This window comes from Nannospalax galili, unplaced genomic scaffold (genome assembly GCF_000622305.1).
Source record: "Nannospalax galili isolate Female #2095 unplaced genomic scaffold, S.galili_v1.0 scaffold212, whole genome shotgun sequence".
Classification (NCBI taxonomy): Eukaryota; Metazoa; Chordata; class Mammalia; order Rodentia; family Spalacidae; genus Nannospalax; species Nannospalax galili.
The window spans coordinates 3,616,255-3,633,920 of record NW_008333884.1 but is presented as its reverse complement, the minus strand read 5'-3'; the positions used below and the strand labels follow the sequence as shown (position 1 = coordinate 3,633,920).

The window sequence follows — 17,666 nt, the reverse complement described above, 5'->3', positions numbered from 1 at the left end:
TTTTTTTTTTTTTTTTTTTTTTTTTTTTTTTTTTTTTTTTTGAGATAGAGTCTCCCTGTAGCCCCACCTGGCCTGGAACCTGTTATGTAGCCCAGAGATCTGCCTGCCTCTGCTGGGATTAAAGGCATGCACCATCATGCCTAACCCTAATCTGTTTTTGTTTTTTTTTGTTATTTGGGGGGGGGTCTTTTTGAGACAGGGTCTCCCTGTAGCCCCAGCTATCCTGGAACTCACTATGTAGACCAGGCTGGCCTTGAACTCAGAGATCTGCCTGCGTCTGCCTCCCAAGTGCTGGCCCCTAATCTGTTTTTTAATTATTTAGTTTATTTGAAGTTTTATTTAATTTATTTTATTTATTTAGGTTTTTGAGGCAGGGTCTCAAGTAGCCTGGGCTGGCCTTGAATTCTGAATCTTCCTACATCCATCTCCAAGTGCTGGAATTATTGTAGCGCACCAGTACACCTAGCATTGAATTTATTTTATTTTATTTTAAGAAAGAGATAGAGGTCTAGTTTCAGTCTTCTACCTGTGGATATCCAGTTCTCCCAGCTCCATTTCCTGCAAAGGCTGTTTTATCGCCAACATCTTTGTCAAGTCTGATGGCTTTAACTACATGGGTTTATTTTTGAGCTTTCTAGTATATTCCATTCATCTTTGTGTCTGTTTTTATGCTGTTGTTACTGTAGCTCTGTACTGTAAATTGATAGGTATTGTGGTACCTGCAGCATTGCTGGTTTTGCTCAGAGCTGCTTTGACTTTGGGGACTCTCTTCTGCTTCCTTGTATATTTTAGGATTGTTTTTCTATTTCTGTGAAGAATGAATGTCATTGGAATTTTGATAGATGTTGCATTGAATACATAAATGGACTGGAGAGATGGTTCAGTCCTTAAGAGCACTGGCTTTTCTTGTAGAGGACCTGGGTTCTATTCTTACCCATGTGGCAGCTAACAACCATCTGTAACCCCAGTTCCAGGGGAATCCAACGTCCTTTTCTGACTTCCCCAGCATTGCATGACATGGGTACACATACACACATGCAGGCAATAGACTCATGCACATAAAATAAAATTAATAAGTATTTTTTAAAAAAAATACATGGACCAGCCGGGCATGGTGGCACACACCATTAATCCCAGGGTCCCCTGTAGTTCAAGTGCTAGGAGTAAAGGTGTGCACCACCACACCCTGCTAAAAAAATCTTCTTAAAGCCAGGCATGGTGGCGCACACCTTTAATCCCAGCACTCGGGAGGCGGGAGGCAGAGGCAGGGGATCTCTGTGAGTTCCAGGACAGCTGGAACTACAGGGAGACCCTGTCTCAAAAAAAAATCTTCTTAATATAAGTCTTGCTGGGCATGGTGGCTCACACCTTTAATCCCAGCACTTGGGAGGCAGAGGCAGTCAGATCTCTAGGAGTTCAAGGCCAGCCTGGTCTACATAATGAGTTCAGGCCAGATGGGGCTACAGGAGATCTGTGTTGGATATATATGTATTGAAAAATCTCAGTCTGTAATTCTTCTTTTCACTCAAAGATATTTAGGGCTTTTGTTTGTTTGTTTATTGTTAAGGCAAGGTAGCCTAGGCTGGCCTCAAACTAGAATTCCTCGTCTCCAATGTAAGACTTCCAGGTATTTACCACCATACCCAGTGTCTGTTGCTGAACACAATGATTAATATATTTTTTTCTTCAGTGCTAGGGATCATTTAGATATCCAGTTCACCCAGCACGACCAGTTTTCCCTACTGAGTTACAATGCTCCCTTGTTATCAGTCAGTCATTATATATTTGCACCTCTATCTAGATTCTGTTCTGGTCCACTAGTCTATTTATCTTTGTACTATTACTATTAAGTCTTACTATTAATTTAAAAGTTTCTAAAGTTTTCACCTATTTTTAATCTTCAAGAATATTTACTGATCTCTAAAAATTTTTATTTATGGGGCTGGAGAGATAGCTCAGTGGTTAAGAGCACTGATTGTTCTTGCAGAGGACCTGGGAATCCAACCCGATGCCCTCTTCTGACCTCCTCGGGTATTGCATGACATAGGTGCATCTACCTACATGCAAGGAATGTACCCATACACATTAAATAAAAATAAATAAAATATTTTTTAATTTTATGTGTATGAGTGTTTTACCTACATGTGTGTAAGTGTACCTGTGTCATGCAGTGCCCACGAAGGCCAGAAGAGGACATTGGATCCCCTGGAACTGGAGTTAGGATAGTTATTAGTTGTCATGTGGCACCTGGGAACCAAACCCAGGTCCTGTGCAAGGACAGCCAGTTCCTTTAACCACTGAGCCATCTGTCCAGCCCAGATACTGACTGATTTCTTAAATTAATACCCTTTTGTTGAAATGCAATGCCTTTTCATGTGTTAATGATTTTTCATCCTCACTGTAATGAGTCTATATTTCTTATGAGAGTTTAGATGGCTCTCAAGATTTTTAGGTACACATAAAGAGAAAAGAGGATATGTTTGTTTTAAGCTACAGGAGAGTAAAGAGGAAAGCAGGGCTAGCTATAACTGTAGCAGGCACCTAAACCTTTTGTTTACTGGAAGACATCAAGTTTCTCAACTTGTCTGTTGCCTGTGTTAGATGCCTCAACTTTGTTGTCTTCTGCTTCATCAATTATAAACCAGCAGTTGAAAAGTTTCCTCTGATAGCTGTTGGACAGTCAGTCTAACTGGATCACAACCCACTTTGGCTTTTGGTCTAGTTGTTCCAAAATGAGGGTATTATTAGTGGGTTAGTGCTGCTAAGGCCTCATCTACATTCTTATCAAGCCTGCAAAGGGCTGAACTGTAGTTAGCTGTCCTCTTCCTCATTCCATTCCCATCTGCAGTTTATCTCGCAGAAAATTCCTCATGTTCTGGCATGGGTTACCTTTTCATCAGTCATTTCAGCAGAAAACTGGAAAGGAGGATAAGATAGAGGCATTGGAAGTTATTCTAAATGCAGATCAATACTAGTCCTTTTAAAAAAAAAAAAACAACTTAATTTCTAGCTACATCTGTGGATGTAGCTTAGTGGTAGAGCCCTTGCATAAAATGTTCAAGGTTCCTGATTTCTGCTCCCAGGACTGAGGAAAAAAAAAAGGTTTTAATTTTTTTTCCTTATTTTTAATGGTGAGATGATCTTTTATTGAAATATTTTCTGTTGTTTAACAAGCTGGGCATTCCATTGCACTACTGTTGATGCCATTTATTATCTCATAAGGGTGGTGACCATAAGCATTGCAGCCCACAGACTAGGCAGTCTCCAGACTCTTTAATGGTTCCAGAAAGTTCTCTGGCTAAAGATGGGTGTTGAGTCTGTCCAGCAGTGTTGACAATCTCATCAAAAGTGATATTTGAAGCCTGGTGTGGTGGTGCACACCTTTAATCCCAGCACTCGGGAGGCAGAGGCAGGCAGATCTCTGTGAGTTCAAGGCTAGCCTGGTCTATATAGTGAGTTCCAGGACAGCTGGAGCTACAGGGAGACCCTGTCTCAAAAAAAAAAAAGACCAAAAAAAAAAAGTGATGTTTGATACAAGGCTATCACTACTCAGGAGGCTGAGGCAGGAGCATCATGAGTTCAAAGTCAATTTGGACTACATAGCTAGACCCTTTCTCACAAAAACAAATAAGCAATCTTATAGTTGCACAGTTTAATATTTTTCCATTTCTTTGGGTCTCTTAATAACTTTTTGTAGACTTTGAAGATGAGGGTAGAGGCAGAATGTTCTACCTTAATCAGCACCTATCTGTTCTAAATGGTCAGTTTCATTGTAATCTTCAGACCTATCCAGTTTCTAATTGCCTTGCCTATGTCATCAACATTTTTTTGGAGATAGACCCAGGGATTTAATGTTGGGGCCAGTGTGGACATAGGGTTCATCTATGTCTACTTCACCTTTAAAAAAAAAAAAAGTTTTCTTGCAGTCAAATTTGGGCAGTATGATGAAAGCATCTTGTATCAAATAAACTTGGATTCTGGATGACTAGTTGGTTAAACCTTGGCTTCTTCTAAATCAAAAGCAGAAAAGTTAATTTGTAGCTTTCCACGTTGAATACTTTAAAGGTTGTTCATTTTATTAAGGAAGGTGTCTCCTTAGAATGTGTTGTATGGATTTAAAACACTTTATTTTTAATATCTGTGAGAGGAGGCAGGGAGAGGTGTATGTGCCCATGTGTGTATGTGTGTACTTATGCATGTGCAGAGGCCAGAGGAGGACATTGGGTATCCTGTTCTAGCATTCTCTGCCTTATTCCCTTGAGACAGAGTCTTTCACTGAACCCGCAACTAGACTAGCAGTTAGCAAGCCCCAGAGGTAGTGCTCACCCTACCCTACAGCACTGGAAGTACAGGAGTATGTAATTATATATAACCATGGCCAGATTTTTATATGAGTGTGGAGGATTTGAACTCAGGTCCTCAGGCTTGCATAGCAAGTATCCTTACCTACAGTGCCATTTCCCCAGTTGCCTTACATAGGTTTATATGCATGAATGTGTTAGTTCATAACAAGCAGTTCTGCTTTTCTCCTTTAAAACTCAGGAGGGAACAGCCCAATTGGTTGGATATCCCATTTTGCCACTTGGTCCCCCACTACCCTCTACCCGGAATGAATGAGGACAAACCCAAAGATTCTGTAAGACAAAGATGAAGACAGTGACAGATACCTAGGAATGATTATTTTGACACTCATGGGGTTCAGATGACCTACCTGAGTGCCTTCATTTGATAAGAATGCCACATGGCCCTTTTGGCAGGTGTAAGAGAAACTGACCCCAGGATTAGGGCTAACCCAATGAACTATTTGAGAAATTTTTGCTCTTGTAGAGCCAGAGTCCTTTCCTAAACCAGCTTGTCAAAAGTCCAGCTGGAGAATAAAAATGATTTCCTGTGTTCTTTTTTTTAGTCCCCCTTTTTGAGACAGGGTCTCCCTGTAGCCCCAGCTGTCCTGGAACTCACTATGTAGACCGGGCTGGCCTTGAACTCACAGAGAGCCGCCTGCCAAGTGCTGGGATTAAAGGCATGTGCCACCACGCCCAGCTTCCCCAGTGTTTTTTTAACTCTTATGCAGGTCATAATTTTCAGTAGTTGGTAAGTAAAGCACATATATAGAAGTTTGAGATGGGGCTGGAAAAGTGGTTCAGCAGTTAAGAACACTGGGTGTTCAGAGGACCTGCGTTCAATTCCCAACACTCACATGGCAGCTTATAACTGTCTGTAACTCTTATTTCCAGGAGATCTGATCCCTTTTCTGACCTCCACGGGCATTGAACACACATGGTACACTTAAATACATGCAGGCAAAACATTTACACATAAAACTAAATAAATAAATAAATTTTTAAAAAGAAGTTTGGGGCTCATTATACCTAACATTTTCTGCTTTCTGCTTTTTAGTACAAGTAAGAATGATTTATTTAGCAAGGCATGATGTCTTATACCTGTAATTCTAGCACTTAGGAAGTTGAAGCAAGATTGCTGCAACTTCAAAGCCAGTCTAGACAACAGAATGGGAGACCCTTTTTTAATATTTTATTTATTATTTTTATGTGTATACATGTATTGCCTGCATGTAGGTAACTGCACCCATGTTGTGCAATGCCCTCAGAGGACAGAAGAGGCTGTCAGATCCCCTGGAACTGGAGTTACAGACAGTTGTTAGCTGCCATGTGGGTGCTGGGATGCAAACCTGGGACTTCTGCAAAAACAGCCAGTGTTCTTAACCTCTGAACCATCTCTCCAGCCCCGGGAGACCCTGTCTTAAAATATATATATTTTGTTTTAAATTTTATTCTCAACTCCAGTGCAAAAATGTATGGTACTTTTTCAAGTTTTTTATTGCAATAAAATATGTGAACTTGGAACAGGCCCTCCATTGACAATTTTTTAAAGAGAAAATCAGTAATAAGAAATTTAACTAAGACCTTAAGCTTCAATTGTAAAGGCAGCTCTTTCCCCCAGGAATAAACCCTGTTCAAGGTTCATACCTACCAACATGGAGTGGAGAGGGGGTAAATTGCAACTAGAGACCTTGGCACCTCTGTAAGAAATTTAAATAACAGGCAGACATATAGAGATTTGTAAATATGTACTTGGTGCCAGGGAAACCACAAGAAGATACTATATTTGTGGTCCAGGGAAGTTTAAATATTTGTGGTCAAACTTAAAATTCAACATAAAACTCTCATCTGTGATGGAAGCTTTCCAGAAACTGCATGGAGGGCATATAAGCTACATAAACTCCTCTTAGTAGACAGGCCTCAAAACACCAATTTTTCTTCCTTTATGTGTGTAGCTCCCCGATGCTCTAGTTACCTGCCTCGGAAGGCCACCTAAGTTCCTTTCTGCTTTGTGGCTCACTCCTTCAATTCTGACCAATTGTCATCTCATCTAAGAACCTTTCCATGTCCATCTTATAAATACCAGTACTCTTTCTCACTGTGTTGTTTTTTGTTTGTTTGTTTATTTTATGGGTATTTGTGTATTGCCTGCATGTAGGTAAGTGCACCTGTGTCGTGCAATGCCCACAGAGGTCAGAAGAGGCTATTGGATCCCCTGGGACTGGAGTTATGGACAGTTAGCTGCCATGTGGGTGCTGGGATTTGAACCCAGGTCTTCTGCAAGAACAACCGGTGTTCTTAACTGGTGAGCCATCTCACTAGCCCCTGTGTTGTCTTTTTAACTTGCTTTACTTTTTTTTGCAATACATCCTACCACTGTCTACTTATTTGATTCTTAGTCTTTCAGAAATATTAAGCTCAGCTGGAATGGTGGCCCACACCTTTAATCCCAGCACTCAGGATGCAGAAGGCACGTGGATCTCTGAGTTCAAGGCCAGTCTGGTCTATGTAATGAGTTCCAGGCCAGCTGGGGCTATAGGGAGACCCTGTCTCAAAAAGACCCCCCCCTCAAAAAAAGTAGAGTATTAAGTTCCATGAAAGCAAGAACATTGTTTTGTTTACACTGTATTCCTGGTTCCTTGAATAGGGCATGTGACATATACCAGGTGCTTAATAAATATGTATTAAATGCATTCACTGAAATATTCCCTTAGAATATTTGGGGAATGTAGTCTAGAAAGAACCAAGTTATACTCAGCCCCACTTACTTTTTCCATAGAACCTGAGACAGAGATCAGCCTGAAACACCTCAAATATCTTATTTTATGCATTGTGACAACTGTGTCATTCTTGATAAGGAAATGGGCATTAAAGGTAGTATATAAACCTTCAGATACATAGGCACCTCTTTCCATAGCACCTGAGTTACACACTAAGGTAAAGCAGTTTCCTATTTTCACAGAAAAGAAAAAGTTGCATTGTGACATGTTTTTGGCCTTTGAAGTTGTCACAGTTATTCAAGGAACAGGAATACAGCGTGAACAAAACAGTGTTCTTGCTTTCGTGGAATTTAATATTCTTTTTGAGGGGGGTCTTTTTAAGACAGAGTCTCCTGTAGCCCTCCTACCAGACATTGTTTGCTGTGGTATGGGAGCTCTTTTGGGCAGCATGCAGACTGAAGCAAATACATACTTGTTACATGCTTTACTGACATGTAAATGCAATCCCTTATGTCCAGCCTTTTCTCTTTTGAGACTTCCTGACTGAGGAGTCTGTTGATGCTGACCATTCCCAGGCCTGTTGAACTTGAGCACAGCTGATGGACTAGAACACATCTTCAGGGGCTCTCTCTTGTCTGCTTTCTTTGTAGCCTTTACTAGGCAGTCCTATCAGTCCTCTCAACACAGAGATGTTGTTTGCAGTAAACATGTTAGACTTTTCTGGATGTGTTCCAGAACTTCATTGCTGATTACCTTTAGCATTTGAGAGAAAAATGTAATTCACAAGGTGATGTTGATAATCTCTGTGATGTATAGATATATTGTATATTATATTGACATTTATATAAATACATTCGTAAAGATTAAAGTGAGAGCTCATAGATAATCACATTTGGCAATATATATGCATAAATATCTCTACCATGTACACCAGAAATTGACCATAGGTCAATAGAATGGTCTATAAACCTGAGGTAGGAAGAGGTTTTTGTTTTTTGGGTTTTTTTTTTGTCTTTTTGACACAGGGTCTTCCTGTAGCTCCAGCTGTCCTGCAACTCACTGTGTAGATCAGGCTGGCCTTGAACTCACAGATATCCGCCTGCCTCTGCCTCCCAAGTGCTGGGATTAAAGGCATGTGCCACCATACCCTGCTGGAAGAGTTTGTTTTTAAAATTCAGCCTTTTATGTGTGTGCTTTTATGATGTACTATGTTTTTCAGCTATGCATTACTATGCAGCTTCAGTTTAGCCCCGACTTGAAACTATATCATGTGTACCTCCTAGAGGAGGTGCACACACTGAGTATTGATGCTTTGTTAAGAACAAGAATGACTTCAGCCCTAAACGACAGCTTTTATACTTCTATATTGTTGATTTAAAATTGAGGTTGTGTTAGATTTCCCTAGTTCAGGCTGGTACAGAGTTTTATCCTCTTCATCTTATTAGTATATAACATGGAAACTATATTGCAAAGTGATTTATAGTTGTTTGCATGTCCTAGGTATTTGTTTCAAAAGGTGAATAAGCACCATTGACACTGGGTTGCTGTATGGAAACCTGTTCTTAGTCTACTGCCTAGAAAAGGTTGAGTAAAGAACCAAAAAATGGGGGCCAGGCATGGTGACACACGCCTTTAATCCCAGCACTCGGGAGGCAGAGGCAGGTGGATCTTTGTGAGTTCAAGGCCAGCCTGGTCTACATAGTGAGTTCCAGAACAGCTGGGGCTACAGGGAGACCCTGTCTCAAAAAGACAAGGGGGAAAAAAAAAAAAAAACCAACCAAAAATGGGTCTAGTATTGAGCTCAATGGCAGACTCTGGCCTAGGGTGTGAAAAGGCCATAGCTTCAACCCCTAACAGCAAAACAGAACAAGCATATATTCTAACAGCAGTTTTCTTGGACTCTTTTTCAAATCTTTTGAGGTTATACAACAGAAGTTTAATGATCGGGAATGGATCAGATGAGGTACACTCATGCCAGTTTGCCAAAATGTTTGCCTATTCTACACAGGTCAGTCTTCATTGTCATTTGTGCTGAACCTAAGAAAACTGTATAGGCTGTTTGTTTATTCTGCCTGGGTTTGCATTTACTCTCTGTGAAGTGAGAATGATAGACCAGGTCAGGTGATGCATGCCTAAAATCCCAGCACTCAGGAGGCTGAAGCAAGACCAGACTGGGTTCATGGCAAGACCTTGTTTCAAAAAGAAATAAAATCAACTTGGCCCAGTATGCAGGCCTGAAATCCTAGCATTCAGATAGAAGCAGGAGGGTCAGAGTTGAAGAGTTCAAGGTTCATTAGACACCACCAGTCATTGCTTATAGACTGGAAGAGACTGGGGTTTTATTTCCCATGTTGCAAGATAGTGGGTGAAAAAACTGAGAAGCCGACACAAAGGAGAAGCAAACTGCAGCCAAGAAGGCTGGTGATGGTGCCGGTGCAAGTACAGCTAAAAGGGTTCAGGTTTAAAGCCAAAGAAGAAACCCCACTCTAGCTGAGACCCTGTCCTGAGAAGAGAAATTGGCAGATACTCCCAATCTGTCATGTAGTCCAGAAAGGCTCTGTACAAAAAATACTCAACTGTTAAGTCCAAAGTTGAAAAGAAAAAAAGGAGGTTCTTGCCACTGGCACAAAACCAGTTGGTGGTGGCAACAGTGGTGGTACCCTGGTGGTTAAACTTTGCAGAATGCCTAGGTATTATCCTACTGAAGACGGGCCACAGAAGCTGCTGAGCCATGACAAAAATCTTTCAGTCAGTATGTGAAAAAGCTGAACTCCAGCATCACCCTGGCATCCTGGTCATCCTCACTAGGGTGCCACAGGGGCAAGAGGGAAGTTTTCCTGAAGCAGCTGGGCAGTGACTTGCTACTTGTGACTGGATCTCTCATTCTTTCCCTTTCCCTTTCCCTTTCCCTTTCTCTCTCTCTCTCTCTCTCTCTCTCTCTCTCTCTCTCTTTCGGTCTTTTTTAAGACCTGTAGCCCCAGCTGCCTTAGAACTGGGTCAAGCTGGCCTTGAACTCACAGAGGTCTGCCTGCCTCCCAAGAGCTAGGATTAAAGGCATATGCCACCACGCCTGGGTGGACCTCTTTCTCAGTCAGGTTCCTCTTCAGAGAACACACCAGAATTTGTCATCATTGCCACCTCCACAAAAATTGATACCTGCAAAATAAAAATTCTCAAGCGTCTCACCTATGCTTTTCAATAAGGAAGCTCAGGCACATAGGGGCATGAGATCTTTGACACAGAAACAGAAATACAAGATCACAGAACAGCACAAGTTTGATCTGAAAGCTGTGAACTCAAAAATTTTGTCAAAGATCAAAGCTAGGACTGGAGAGATGACTCAGCAGTTAAGAGCACTGGCTATTCTTACAGAGGATCCAGGTTCGATTCCCAGCACCCACATGGCAGCTAACAACTGCCCCTAACTGCAGTTCCAAGGGTCAGATGCCCTCTTCTGACCTCTTTGGGCATTGCATGACACAAGGTGCACTTACATAAATGCAGGCAATACACACATACACATAAAATAAAAATACCACATAAAAATTTTTTTTTCCTTTTTGAGACAGGGTCTCCCTGTAGCTTGAGCTGTCCTGGAACTCACTGTGTAGACCAGGCTGGCCTCAAACTCACAAAGATCCGCCTGCCTCTGCCTCCCAAGAGCCACCACACCCAGCTCTTACATAAAATTTTTTTTAATATTTTTATTTTATGTGTATGCGTGTATTGCCTGCATGCAGGTAAGTGCACTGTGTGCAAGGCCCAAGGAGGACAGAAGAGCCTATTGGATCCCCTGGAACTGGAGTTACGGACAGTTGTTAGCTGTCATGTGGGTGCTGGAATTTGAACCCAGGTCTTTTGCAAGAACAGCCAGTGTTCTTAACCACTGAGCCATCCCTCCAGCCCCCATAAAATTTTTTTTTTTTAAAGAACAAACTGCTGGGCATGGTGGTGCACGCCTTAAATCCCGGCACTCAGGAGGCAGAGGTGGACAGGTTCAAGGCCAGCCTGGTCTACAAGTTCCAGACCAGCGGGGGCTATAAGGAGACCCTGTCTCAAAAAGATTAAAAAAAAAAAAAAGATCAAAGCTATTTCTCAGCTCTAGGGCTTTATGCCATCTGTTTTTGCTCTAACAAATGGGGTGATCCTCACAGATTAGTTTTCTAAAATTCTTACCAAGAAGCCAATCAAACAACTGATACATATTTTTTCTTTTTTTTGAAAAAAAGTTCAAGCCGGGCATGGTGGCGCACGCCTGTAGTCCCAGCTCTTGGGAGGCAGAGCCAGGTAGATCTCTCTTGAGTTAAAGGCCAGCCTGGTCTACATAGTGAATTCCAGGCCAGCTGGGGCTACAGGGAGACCCTGCTTCAAAAAGACAAAAGAAAAAAGAAAGAAAGGAAAAAAAGTTCAAAGTCAGCCAGGTGTAGTGGTACATGCCTTTTGTCCCAGCACTCAGGATGCAGAAGCAGACGGATCTCTGCTCTGAGTTCAAGGCCAGCCTGGTCTACATAAGACAGCTGGAGCTACAGGGAGACCCTGTCCCAAAAAGACCAAAAAAAAAAGAAAACTAAAACTCAGTCATCCTTGTCTACTAATAGAGTGCCAGGTCAGCCTGGGCTGCATGAAACAAGTGAAGATGTTATACATTTATAAAATACAGGTTTTTCTCAATATGTGTTTTCAGTGTGAGGAAAGGTTGCTGTTAAGAGAACTCCAAGTGGGGCTGGCTGTGGTGGCAGCACGCCTAGAGGAAGTTGGATCTCTGTGAGATTGACAGCTGGGGCCACAGGGAGAGAGATGTGCGTAGAGGGAGGGAAGAACTCTAAAGGGCCATTACAATCCTGTCACACAACAGCTTCCCATGTATCTTCCCAGATCACCCTGAAATTTTGGTTGCTTTATCTGTAATTCGTGCAAATACCCTTGGATCTTCCAACATTTTCATTGTTTACTCTTTTAGCTATTGTCATTGCCTTGTACCTTTGGTTGTCAAAAATATGTTCCATTTACTTGGTAGGCTAAGATTCAGGCCCAACAAGAAAGTGAGCAGAGCTTAGGTAGCTTTCCAGAAGGCAAGTCAGGTGTGTGTACAGTTATATTACCCCAGGATTTTTCCTAGAATGGAAATTTTCCAAGTGAGGGCTTTTGAGCCCTTGCAGGAGAACAACAAAACACCACTTTGGAAATGAAACCATGCTGTTGTGGGCGTTCCAGCCTTTCTCATTCTGGCCTCCTTTCCGCACCATTCCTTTCTGCAGTCCCACCCCACTCAGCTCTGGCTCACAATCCCATGAACATGCCACCTGCCTTCTCTCTCTGGCCCCATCCTTTGGCTGCTTGGTTTATTTTTTCCACATCCTCACCCTCTTCCAGCTCCAAGTTAAATAACCCTCACAGATGGCTTGTTCCATCAGAACTCTTCAAGAACACGGCACAATGAACTGGGGTCCAGAAGAAGCTGCCAGAGTCCGAGCCTGTTCTTGCTATGGTGGTTCAAGACAAGTTTGTCATCATTTCCCTAGAAGCTCACAGACAGGGAGCAGAAAGGTTTTTTTTTTGGGGGGGGGGGATCCTCTTTATCTCGCTAAGCCTCAGGCAGCTAGCAGCTAGTTTTCACTTAGATTTGCAAGTCAGAACCTGGAGTGTCTACACTGCATACTCCATTTTCCACAGAATATAGTGAGAACACTTTGTAAATGGCACACTTCCCCCACCCCATACCTAACCTCCCCCCCTTTTTTTGGTCTTTTTGAGACAGGGTCTCCCTGTAGCCCCAGCTGGCCTGGAACTCACAGAGATCTACCTGCCTCTGCCTCCTGAGTGCTGGGATTAAAGGTGTGTGCCACTATGCCCAGCTATGTACCCCATTTTTTTATAGCATAGAAACCCAACAGGAAATGACAGTCCAGTTTGTTTGGGCTCATGGTTTGAGTCCTGACTGAATCTTTTCATGAACTCCTGAAAGGTCTAGATCCCTGCCCTGCCTGACCTGAAGGGCAGTATTCCCAACTGTCAGCATGCCCTAGGGAAGAGGGAGGGTGTCTTTGGATGCCTATTGGAAATCCTGTGGAAAGACAAGACTCAGAATTTCACTCCTTCTTTCCTGTCCGAAAGACCTTGGAGGCTTCCTGTCTGCCTTGTCATCAGCTTTGGAACACTTTCCTCTAACACTCCCCTATGTATGCAGTGGCCTATATAAGTTTAACCCTTTTCATTTTCCCAATACTCTCCTTCCTTCTATCATGATCACAAGGGTCTAGTTAATTTTGTCTTTGTGAGAAGACTTAGTTATAGCTGTGAACTTGAGCCCTCTGGTCAAGGTCTCCCTCTCTTTCTCTACCTTCTCACTCTTCCCTAACTATAACCTTTGTAAGTAGATTACTCTGAAGTCTCCAAAGAAGGGCAGTGTGTTCTATTCACTGCTATAGTCTCTCTTGCTCAGGTAGCAGAGTTACCTTGAGGAACCCCCTCCTTCCCAGCATGTTGACAGTTTATCTGCTTGAATTCTGGCGTAACAGGGCAGGGGACAGTGGCATGTCTTCAGAGAGCAGACAGTTGTAGAAACTTCCCATGGAAAGAAAAGAGAGAAGGAAAGAGATGGGATACAAAGGGATTCTTCTATGACAAGGAAATGTTCTCTGGGATCTCAGTCAGAAATCAACATCTTGGAGCTAAAGATATAGCTCAATTGGTAGAGTGCTTGCCTAGTTTGATCTCCAGAATTGCATAAATTGGCATAGTGGTACATGCCTGTAATCCCAGCACTTGGGAGGTGGAAGCAGGAGGATCAGAAGGTCATGGTGATCCCCAACTACGTAAGTTCTAGGCTAGTCTAAGATATATAAGATGATATGTATAGCTGGGCATGGTGGTGCCTTTAATCCCAGCACTCAAAAAGACCAAAAAAAAAAAAAAAAGCTATATCTCAGCATCTCCTCCCTAAGCCTGGTCTTTCCCTGAGAAATTGTTGTCTAGCTGGCTGGCTAGCTGATTTTAATGCTAGCTATTGAACCTCACACATCATACACGTGTACTCTGGGCTACACCCCCAGCTGAAAGTAAATTGTTGTTCTCCCTCTTTCTCCTGTTTCATACCTTGCTCCCAAATCATGGTTTAAGAGATGAACAACATATCCTGTTGCTTACATAATATGTTTCTAGGACTGACAGATATTTACATCTTCAGGACACCAGGTAGGAGGAGATAGTTTTCGATTCTACTTTCCTGTGTCCATGATCTCCAATGGACTTTCCTTTGTACAGGGTATCCTGTGTAAGAGTTCAGAGTGTGTAGTGGAGAGAACTTTCAGAGGATGCCTATATATGGGTCTTTTTATTTGTCTTTTTAAAAATATTTTATTTATTATTTTTTATGTGTATAAGTATATTGATTGCATGTGTATAAGTGAACCTCTGATAGTTGTGCAGTGCCCACAGAGGTCAGAAGATGGTGTCAGATCCCCTGGAACTGGAGTTTCAGATGAATGTTAACTGTCATGTGGGTGCTGGGTACCGAACCTGGATCCTCTGTGCGAGCAATCAGTGCTCTTAACCACTGAGCCATCTCTCTAGCCCTTTTTTTTTTTTTTTTTTCCAAAATCTTTTTGAGACAGGCTTTCTCTGTAGCCTCAGCTCACCTGGAACTCACTATGTAGACCAGGCTGACCTTCAACTCACAGAGATGGGCCTGCCTCTGCCTCCCAAGTGCTGGAATTAAAGGCATGCGCTACCATGCCCAGTTTATATAGATCTTATCTTAGCATCTATCTATGGCTAGTTTCTTAGAATGACTTGGCTTATTGAATGATCAGATAGGTTTTTTTTTCATATTGTGTACAGGAAAATAACGTTAATCTGAATGGCAAAACTCCTTTCAGGGAAGGTGCCTTGAGAAGTTTTCAATCTTATTTTACTATGGGTCTTTCATGTAGTATAGCTAAGCACCCATTCGGTTGTGTTCATCTAAATCCAAGTTCATTTAAATTATTATTTTGGGGGGCTGGAGAGAGAGCACAGCGGTTAAGAACACTGACTGTTCTTGCAGAAGACCCAGGTTCAAATCCCAGCACCCACATGGCAGCGAACAACTGTCCAAAACTCCAGTTCCAGGGGATCCAACAGTCTCTTCTGTCCTCCAAAGGCATTGCACGACATGGGTGCACTTACCTACATGCAGGGAATACACACATACACATAAAATAAAAATAATAAAGTATTTTTTTAAAGCCAGGCATGCTGGCACTGTGGTAACATAACATAAAATTTTAAAAAATTATTCTTTTTGTCCTGGGTGATCTTGGACTACTACCTAGCCAGAGAAAGTGTTGCATCCTTTAAGTGCTTACTTAAAGTACTGTCTCTTCTCCAGAAGTGTCCTGTTGCCCTTGCTGGGGGACTGTCACCTTCCTGAGAGGCTACATAGTGATAGGACTGGACACTGACTTTGGAATAAGACAACTCTGATTTAAAAAATTATTCTTTTTGTCCTGGGTGATCTTGGACTACTACCTAGCCAGAGAAAGTGTTGCATCCTTTAAGTGCTTACTTAAAGTACTGTCTCTTCTCCAGAAGTGTCCTGTTGCCCTTGCTGGGGGACTGTCACCTTCCTGAGAGGCTACATAGTGATAGGACTGGACACTGACTTTGGAATAAGACAACTCTGAGCTCAAATCCAATTTCATCTCTGATGTTTATTTTCCCTGCTGTTTAGTTTCCTTTTGCTCTTTTTTTTTTTTTTTTTTTTTTTTTTCGTCTTTTTGAGACAGGGTCTCCCTGTAGCCCCAGCTGTCCTGGAACTCACTATGTAGACCAGGCTGGTCTTGAACTCACAGAGAGTCACCTGCCTCTGCCTCCCTAGTGCTGGGTTTAAAGGCGTGTGCTACCACGCCCGGCATTCCTTTTGCTCTTTTTATCTCACAAGATCACTGTGATAATCAGATGAAATCATCTAAACCTTAGCAGCTGCGCTCACTGCTTCATCTGTACCCCAGCCTCCCTGGTAAATTGGGACACTGTAGCCACCAAGAAACTGACCAGTGAGGAGTGCAAACCATCAAGTTCTGGCTAGCTGCACATAGCCCTACCACGAACCTCCTCAAAGGATTTCTTGCAAGCTCATGAGAACAGCCCTGTCTGAGTTTGTTCGGCATTCTTTTCACATTTAAAGACTTTGATGAGACATACCCAAGAGCTTCAGGGCTTTGTGATGATTGTCCTGGAAGCATGTCTCTGGCAGACTGATCTCCACAAACTGTGTCTTACCTCTTAGTATCTTGGCTCTTCTTAAGAGGTCCCACCTGACTTCAGATCTAATGAGACGTTAGCCTAAAATCCTACCCAGTCGCCTTCGCAGTTCACAGATTTGGCTTATACCCTCCAAGTGACCCAGAGGGAGCTGTGGGGTGTTGGAGACAGCCATGGGAAAGAAACAGCTCACATAAGTACAGTGCATGAGCCAGCAGCTCTCCTCTGCCTGCTGGAGCAAGCTCAGTGAGACCTCTGACAAGCGTCTCCAGAACACTAAACAGGTGATTAAAACATCAGTATAAGTCTTTCCAAGCCTCACAAAAAGCCAAAAACTTAGTTTGGATACCAATAGAAATTTTCCATTCTGGAGCTTTATCCACTGGTCCACTGTTTCTTCCTTTGGTCTGACCAGAGGGGGACTTTGTGCTAATGTTGCCTTCAAACTCTCGACGTCTTCCTGAGTAGCTTATCATATGATGAGCCTGAACCACCTTTTTTCATCAGAATTATCTCCAGCCACTTGCTATTAGTTCAAATTGTGAGACTTCAATTCTTCCAAAAGGACCACACTAGCTCCTGGCGTTGCCCTTTCTGATAGTTGTGTTCCAGCATCAAACTCAGTAGCAGAACTGTCTTTCCTCTTTTCCAAGATGACTGTCCAGAATCATCAGGATCTTTAAGAATGGAAAGAGAAAGCCCGGCATCATGGCATGGCATACGCCTTTAATCCCAGCACTCTGGAGTCAGAGGCAGTTGGATCTTTGTGAGTTCCAGGCCAGTTGGGGCTACAGCGAGAGCCTGTCTCAAAAAGACCAAAAAAAAAAACAAAAAAACACCAGACTGAAAAGAGCAACCAGGCGTTGTGGCACACACAAGAGAGGCAGAGGCAGACATATCTCTGTGAGTTCAAAGCCAGCCTGGTCTATATAGTGAATTCCAGGCCAATCAGTGCTACATAGTGAGACTTTGTCTGAAAAAATGACAACAACAACAAAAAGAATGGAAAGTGATTTAGCAGTTCCACTCCTGGGTATTTATTTACTCAGGGGATCTGAGATCACTTTGTTCAGAAGATATCTTCAGGGGCTGGAGAGATGGCTCAGTGGTTTAAAAGAACTGGCTGCTCTTACAGAAGAACTGGGTTTGGTTCCCAGCACCCACACGGCAGCTAACAACCATCCTTAACTTCAGTCCCAGAGGATCCAATGCCCTCTACTGACCTCCACATGCCTTCCACAACACAGGTGCATTTGCAGTACACTCATACACATAAAAATATTTTCTTTAAGAAGATATCTTTGCTGGGCGTGGTGGCACATGCCTTTAATCCCAGCACTTGGGAGGCAGAGGCAGGTGGATC

The 17,666-nt window shown here is 42.6% G+C and overlaps 1 protein-coding gene and 1 pseudogene across 4 annotated transcripts in view; both read left to right on the top strand.

The window, feature by feature from the left end:
* The window catches only part of Smg6 (SMG6 nonsense mediated mRNA decay factor), a 288,855-nt gene that overhangs the window by 225,608 nt on the left and 45,581 nt on the right, over nucleotides 1–17,666 (top strand). The gene's annotated exons all lie outside the window — the stretch shown is intronic.
* On the top strand, nucleotides 5,996–11,305 carry LOC108490626 (annotated as a pseudogene).